The sequence below is a fragment of the Athene cunicularia genome (genome assembly GCF_003259725.1).
Source record: "Athene cunicularia isolate RWA chromosome 3 unlocalized genomic scaffold, athCun1 chr3_part1, whole genome shotgun sequence".
Taxonomy (NCBI): Eukaryota; Metazoa; Chordata; class Aves; order Strigiformes; family Strigidae; genus Athene; species Athene cunicularia.
The window spans coordinates 3,593,965-3,601,677 of NW_020799097.1; the positions used below are offsets into that span (position 1 = coordinate 3,593,965).

A 7,713-nucleotide genomic window follows, 5' to 3' on the forward strand; every position below is an offset into this window, starting at 1 on the left:
GCCGGCATCCCTCCTCAATCCCACTCGCATTCCTCCTCCATCCCACCCACATCCTGCCTGCTTCTTCCCTCCTCCAACCTACCTCCAGCCCATCTGGTTTTTCACCCCCAACCTGCCTGCATCCCTCATTAATCCCACCCGCTTCCCTCTGCCATCCTGCCTCTCCATCCTACCTGCATCCCGTCTCCGGCCTGCCTGCATCTCTCCTCAACCCCACCTGCTTCCCTCTGCCACCCCGTCTCCATCCCACTTGCATCCCTTCTCCTGCATGCCTCCATCCCATCTAGTTTTCCACCTCCAACCTGCCCGCATCCCCCCTCAACCCCACCTGCTTCCCCCACCATCACAGAATCCCAAAACCATTCAGGTTGGAAAAGCCCCTCGGGATCATCGAGTCCAACCCTCAGCCCGACTCTACAAAGTTCTCCCCTACCCCACATCCCCCACAGCTCATCCCAACGGCCCTGAAACCCCCCCAGGGATGGGGACTTCCCCCTCCCAGGGCAGCCTGTTCCACTCTCGCACCACTCTTGCTGGGAAACATTTTCTCCTCCTGCCCAGCCTGACCCTCCCCTGGGGCAGTTTCCAGCCGTTCCCTCTTGTCCTGTCCCTGATCCCCTGGGAGCAGAGCCCAGCCCCAGCCTCTCTGCAATGTCCTGTCAGGAGCTGCAGAGAGGGATGAGGGCTCCCCTCAGCCTCCTCCTCCTCACCCTGAACACTCCCAGCTCCTTCCCTGGCTCCTCACAGCATTGATTCTCCAGCCCTTCCCCAGCCTCGTTGCCCTCCTCTGCCCTCGCTCCAGCCCCTCCAGATCTCTCTGGGATTGAGGTGCCCAAAACTTTCCTCCTCCAGCCTGCCTGCATCCCACCACTCTCCTGTCTCCATCCCATCTCCGTCCTGCCTGCTTCCCACCTCCAGCCAGCCTCCACCCTGCCTGCGTCTCTCCTGCATCCTACCTCCATCCCCTGCCTATCCCACCTCCATCCTGACAGCATCCTTTGAAGTTTTCACCTGGCAGTCCAGCACGTTTTTACTGCGTTACTGTGTTAACTGACTTTTTTCGCCTCATTTTGGCTGATTTTCAGAAGGATGAACAGCACAGAAAGGTCATCTTTAGAGCCCATTTCAAGCCCTGTTTTAAATCACAATGTTGCTAAAGCTTCTCTTTAATGAGAAAGACCATCTATTTTGTTCCTTTCTCACTCCGTTCTGGGAGAAGGTGAGGATAAAATATATTCCTCACCACTCTCAGAAATGAACTGACCGTTTGGCCTGGAATAGAAAATAATAACTCTAATCAGTGATCAAAAGTCTACTGACATCCAGCAGTCAGTGTGGAAAGCCAAAGCCTGGCAAAGGGAATCACCTGGGACTTTTTTCAGAGCTTGGAAAGGGGAACCCTGAGGCCTCCTTAGCAGGAAAGGAGCGGCAGGGAGGGTCACGGTGTTGCACAGATGGAGCAGAAGGGCTGGTCTGCGAAGGCCAGAGCGATGCGATGCTCCTGACTGTCTTCTCTAGGCTTTCAGGAAGCTTCAGATGCCTCTAGGAGCTCAGGCTTTATGGCAGGACCCGAGCAGATGCCAAACAGGATGGCATAAAAGCAGATGATTCATCCTCATTTCTTCCCAGCTTCATCCGCGGTGCCTGGGCAAGGCTGCTCCAAACTGTCCAGGCCCCTGAGATTATTTCTGCAAGGCAACAAATGCATCCCTTACAGTTGGCAAGGTCCCTCTCTCTCCATTGGGTTTTTACAAACATTGTGCCCCATTAACATATTTTACTTTTTAGTACTTGCGTTCTACTTTTTGGAAGGTTTGTTATATGTTTTCTCTAGAAAGCGAGTATACTCTTTTTCTCCCTGCTGTCATTTATGTCTAATCTTTTTTTTTTTTTTTTTGTCACATTCACATTTTAAAGATTGGTTTTGGTTTAGAAGGCTTCCTAGTGAAGCGATGAAAAAAATCAGAAAAATAATATTTAATACACTTGGCTGTATACCCCAGTATTTATGCAGTAAACTTGGAGATGTTGTTGCTGTGTTTAAGTGTATTTATGCTTTGATACGCTCTGTGCAAAGGCCCTTGGCCCGTTGCCTGCCTTTACATATAATTTTTAACCAGCAAATAGTAACGCCCTTCACTATGTTTTTATGCATGCTTTGGGAATTAAAATAATAACAAAATAAAAAAAATCACCAGTAACCTGCCTAACCTTCCTCTGTCCAACACAGGATTTCTTCGCTCTGCCCATTACTGTTCGGTTTTGCAGTTTCTTCTGTTGCCTGTGAAGTTTTGATGACAGAAGTCACAAGTAAAAGAAACTGATTTTTGTCTTGCCCTTTGTACAACCCGTCTGGGAAGTTCTCGGTGCTGCCAGACATGTGGGCACAGCACGTGATGCTGGGGAGCTGCAGTCGGGACATCATTAATGATCATTTTTCCCAGTAACTTGCTGCAGTTACCTCGTTATTCCCCATACACCCTTATTTCCAAATAGGTTTTTGCCTAGAAGTCTCATACTAGCAATTTTAACACCTTTTATTTTGTTATGGGACACCACAGAGCCCATCCTTTGAGAGAAGCCGCCTACTATTCCTGCAAATGCTTTGCAACTTTTTCAAGAACTGAAAGCATGAACTAAAACTTTGCACATACTACTGGCCTTTCTGTTCTCTTTGGGGAAGTGTTGCAGTTGCCATCCCTTTTTCAGTTAGTTTGGGCCAAAAACGTGCCTGGTTTTGAGATAAATTGGTTTTATACATGAAGCTGAATGCAGCCAGGAAAGTTTTCCCACTAGAGATGCTCTCCAGGGAGCCTGTAAATCCCTTGTGTGCCCAAACCAGGCAAGAAACAACCCCCTTTTTTGGTTTTGTGGGATTTCTTAGTGTTATCAGAGAAATAAATGGCATTTGCTCAGGCCATGGCAAGCTTCAGCCTTTGGAGCAAAGGCCACCACTATAGGAAAGAGATAAGGAAAAGAGCCAGGAGGCCTTGGGCAACCTTGTCTTATCCCTTGTTAAATCCCTGCTGGTTGACTCTTGGTGTCCCTGATTCAACGTTAAGCAATAAATAGTTCCTAAGGAAGCTGCTGCAGGACCAGCGCCTCTACATTTAAGGAAAAAAAAGTTTCTATGCATATTCATTTCCCACCAAAAAAAAAACAAAAAACCAGCCCTAAATAATGCAGGTATGGTGGTTTTTTTCATCTCCAGGGTTTAAAATCATTATCGCTTACGACAAGGGTGTGAAATGCAGATTTATTTAATAAGCAAATAGCTTGGCTTGGCTTAGGATAGGAGTGAAGCTTGCTCCTGTGTCCTCGTTTCAGCTGGGATAGAGTTAATTTTCTTCCTAGTAGCTGGTGTAGTGCTGGGAACTAGAACTAGAACTCCCTGAACCCAAAGCCTATGCTGTCCAGCCAGACTGCCAGACTGCCTTCGGGGTGTATCTACCCAGATTTTTTTCTAATTCACTAAAATTAGAAAATTTAGGTAATTTCTAATTCACTAAAATTGTACTACTGAAATAGCTCTTGAAGGTCTTTTATTCTTGACTGCATGTCCCTCTTTGTGCATCACGATTCGTCCTCAGAAGTCAACACTGCCCTTCTCCACACCAGTTTTTCTTTTCCTGTTTGTCTTGCCATGAGGCACTGAACCACCTAATCTATAAAATGTTGCAGGTGACCCAGCTTGAGGCATTGAGAGAATAAATTAAATATATTGAATTAATTAAATAAAAATGCATTTTGGGCCTCAAATACATTATTTCAACACTACATATCAGCATTTGGTGCTTTAAATTATTAGTCAGCCTAGATTGGTCTCCCTTGTCATTTTTGACATCATCTGAGGGTTTTAATCTGTAAAACAGAAAACCAGTGTCTCAGCGATTTGAAAAGGTGCATCAGATGTTCATCTTGTACCCAAATTTGCCAACTAATTGATTTGAATGTGAGCGCTTTATCACTTCTGTAGATTTTTCAGCTGACTTGCATACCCGCGCAGCAGCAGAACGTCACCTGCGACTCATAGGTTGGGTTTTGATGGGGATAATAATGGTTATTACAGCTGGATCAGCTGCCAAATAACTCGCCCAGGGCAACTGGTAAGCAGGATTTTATAAAGCCAGAATCCTGCCTGATAAATCCTTGCTTGCAGGGTTAGACACCGATGTAATTCTCAGCTCTCTGTGGGAGCTGGAACATCCTGAGTTAAAATTCTCACTCTCCAACCTTTCAACAGCTGCCAGAGCTACTACTGGAACACGTGGCTTTAAAAAACTCACTAAAACATGTCTTGGACTGACTGTTGGCTAATTCTACCGGATTTAAATTTGTCCGGTGACAGCTGGGAGTTTGTTAACCAGATTTTTCTGCCTGGACAGAAATGCTGGGCGAGGGGGCTGTGTGCTCCTGTTGTGGATGGGAGATAAGCGAAGTGCTGCGGTGCCACGGGGATGGCTCCCTGGCCATGGGGTAGATGTGGGAAGGGTTGCTCTGAGGGCAGAGCCTGGCTCTGCACCTCTGCTCCTTCACTCTTTGCAGGTTTGGTCCATATCGAACCCAAAACTGGCCAGGCAGAAGGCAGCAGCACTTGGCCATGCCATAAAGGCATCAGCCGAGCTGAATTCAACACTGAGCGTAGATTTCCACCCATGCAGGTGGAAACTGCAGGGCTCTTGGTGTCCTCCAACCCCTGTGCACCCTTTTTGTCTTATGCTGCTGATGCTCCTTAAGAGGCTGAAGGCCCCTTCTAGAGCTTGGAGGATCCTGCAGCATCCTCCCCCCTGCTCCCTGCAAATCCTTACAAACAGGGATCTCCAGTTCCCTGCAAATCCTTACAAACAGGGATCTCCAGTTCCCTGCAAATCCTTGCGAAGAGGGAGCTCCAGTTACGCAACCCCGCAGCACCTGGTGACTCAGCTGAGCTCGCTCACGAGGAAGCGGGTGACTTTGCTGGGACATGACTCAGGAATGGGTGACCTAAGCAAAAAACTTCCCACCCTTGCTGGGGCAAAGCAAATCCAGATCTGGGTGAGCAGAGAGATGGTGAGGGCAGAGCCTGCTGGCCCTGGTGGGGTGTGGAAAGGCAACGGCAGGGCTAGCATTTACTCCTGCAAAGTTTATGCACACCACTGGCTCTGGGCAGAGGAGAAGATGAAAGAAGAAACCACACAGGACCTCCCTTCCCCGTTTATTTCAGCTGCTTCTGCCAGGACTGTGGTTTGAACAAAGTGGGCTGCATGAGTATTTCTGTGCAGAAGGGGCTGTTGGGCGTTGGAATGGGCTGCCCAGGGCAGGGGGGAGTCCCCGGGATCCCTGGAGGGGTTGAAGAGTCGGGCTGAGCCAGCGCTGAGGGATCTGGTGGAGTTGGGAACGGTCAGGGGGAGGGTCATGGTTGGACTGGAGGAGCTTCAAGGGCTTTTCCAACCTCAATGATTCTGTGATTCTGTGAGACAGTTGATCCTTGGTTCCAATGCAAGGCAAAATCCTTGTCTAAATTAAACATTAGTAGCATTTTCTGTATTTTCTATTGAAGAGCTCTCCTTGTGTCCCCTTGCTTCATCCATCTCGTCTTCCTGAGGGGTCTCGCCTCTTTTGACTTCAAACAAACATAATTAGCTGTGCTAAGTCTACACTGTGCCCAAGGAGGTGCCAAACTTCTCTCATCCGAAGGTGGAAATGTCTGTCTTCATGTCTGGCACGTAGGAGATGCTGAGAACAAAACTCGTCCTATGTCTGGTTTGGGATGGACCTTTGCAGCATCCAGGTGTGAACGTTACTGCTCAGCTGTTCAGTGAGGCCAGACCTCTCTTGCCCGCTCTCCCAGCAAGTTTTAGCCTGTGGTACTTTTGGATCCGGTGGTGGATCTTTGTGTTTAGCAGTCCAGAACTGTTTTTTCCTCCATGACTCCAGAAGATTTTTGAATCTATGGGCACTTTTTCCATCTACTCAGTCCCCTGGCAAGGGGTCTTCTTCCTCAGGTCTTTGGGCTGGGTCAGGTCTCCAGTGCTGTCCCTGCTTCGATGTGGGACTGGTTGGGACTTTGGTAGCTGATAGGGTCCCATATAGACCGAGATGTTCCCCTATTGGAAAACATCTTCCCTCCAGGGCACCTTTCCCATGTGCTTTGTCAGGCAGGTTCAAACACTTCAAGGCAGAGGCTGTGACCTCATTTCCTTTTGTCTACATGCCTGACTTTACTATACCCCAACTATACCCCCTACTATACCCCAACCTCCAGGAAATTCAAGAGCGGTGGCAAGTGCTCAGATCTCAGCTGCTCTCCTTGAGCACATGATCCTGTTCTCATCCCTCCACCACTTGCTGAGCTCATGCAGTTGAGCTGCCTGGCCACAGTCTCTGTCCATTTGTCCTGGCTCGTGAGGGAAAGCAGAAGCTGACTTTCCCTCCGTGCCACTCCGTGGTCACCCCCCCGCTCAGATGACGGCTTTGCGTAAGAAAAGCCAAGGATGGGGACAGCTCTTGTGCTTCAAAAAGAAACATCCAGCTGGCCTCAGAGGAAGAAATCCAAAGGAAAGGAGAAGTGAGAGAGAAGCCGGGGCACTGACCATGAAAATTTGCATCCAGAGCATTTTTCTGTGGGTGCCAGACAGAGGGATGGATAAAGAAAAAAACCCTCTTTTGTGTACTTGGCTTTTCCATAGGAAAAACATCCTGACTTTACAGGGAGAATCCTGGGCACAGCTTTTTGGGGGAGTGTTTAACAATTTTGCCTTCCTCTGCAGGCTCAAAGGTTGGCCGTGGCCAAGACAAGAGTCTCAGCAAGATGGGCACCTGGGCTTTTGGCTGATGGGGCTTGTTCCTACACTCACGTGAGTCTTCCTCCCTGATACAGGGTTGAGAAGACGCTTTCCCAAAGCAGCTGGCCAAGGATCGGGGCGTACTTGCCCTTGTCTAGTCAAAGAGACCCCCAGACTCCTATCTCTGTCACAGAATTTATCTCCAGCTCTTGATCTCTCCTGCTCACACATTGAAACACACATTGTGGGGGGTTCCTCAGGCCAACATATTTGTTCTGTGTTGTGTTTGGTTTTGATAGATGATATAGAGATGGAGGCTGTGTCTTGTACTTGCAGAACTCAGGATCAGAGAGATATCCGTTTCTCTGCAATGCCATTATCAGTGGCCACTTTGCAGAAGAGAAACAGAGGCATAAAGGGTCCATCCCATGGTTGAGCCCAAGCAGCAATTCTGGCCCATGGGGAGCCCTGCTGCAACCACTTGCCCACGTTGCCTTCACCTTTCTCCTGCCTGCAAAGCTAGAAGAGTTGTTGGCTCCTAGCAGGAAGGGAAACTTCCCAAGATTCCTCGGAAATGGGTGGTTTTGGTGTTCTGGTGAAAGGTTATCTCATCAGGCACCATGCCAGGCTCTCAGTGACGTGTGAGGGTCTGCTGCATGCCACCGGCCACCCGGGACCCATTTTCTCCTGGTAACCCTGTTTTTCCCCGTTCTTTGCTTTGTTTATACGTGAGCCTCAGGGGGGAAATGGAAATAGGAGGAGGACCGGTGGGACTGGAAATCAGGGTCATTCGTAAGGAGCTGGGGGAGGAAGGGCAAAGTACTGGGAGGGTTTTCTGGGGGTCAGTGGCGAGGGATGATGGATGGGGTGAGACAGGTACTTAAAAGGCAGCCTGGGCCTGTTTTGGCTATGGGGGAAACAGGAAGCAGATTTTATTGCATTTTAATTT

General features: G+C 48.8%; 1 long non-coding RNA gene across 1 annotated transcript in view; it reads left to right on the plus strand.

Annotated features, from left to right (window-relative positions):
- LOC113478279 overlaps positions 1-7,177 on the plus strand; it is an 8,294-nt gene extending 1,117 nt beyond the window's left edge. The window contains exons 2-3 of the long non-coding RNA XR_003398029.1: positions 1,024-1,026; positions 7,167-7,177. This is a non-coding gene — a long non-coding RNA (uncharacterized LOC113478279). The remainder of the gene's footprint in view (positions 1-1,023; positions 1,027-7,166) is intronic.
- Positions 7,178-7,713: the final 536 nt, after the last annotated feature.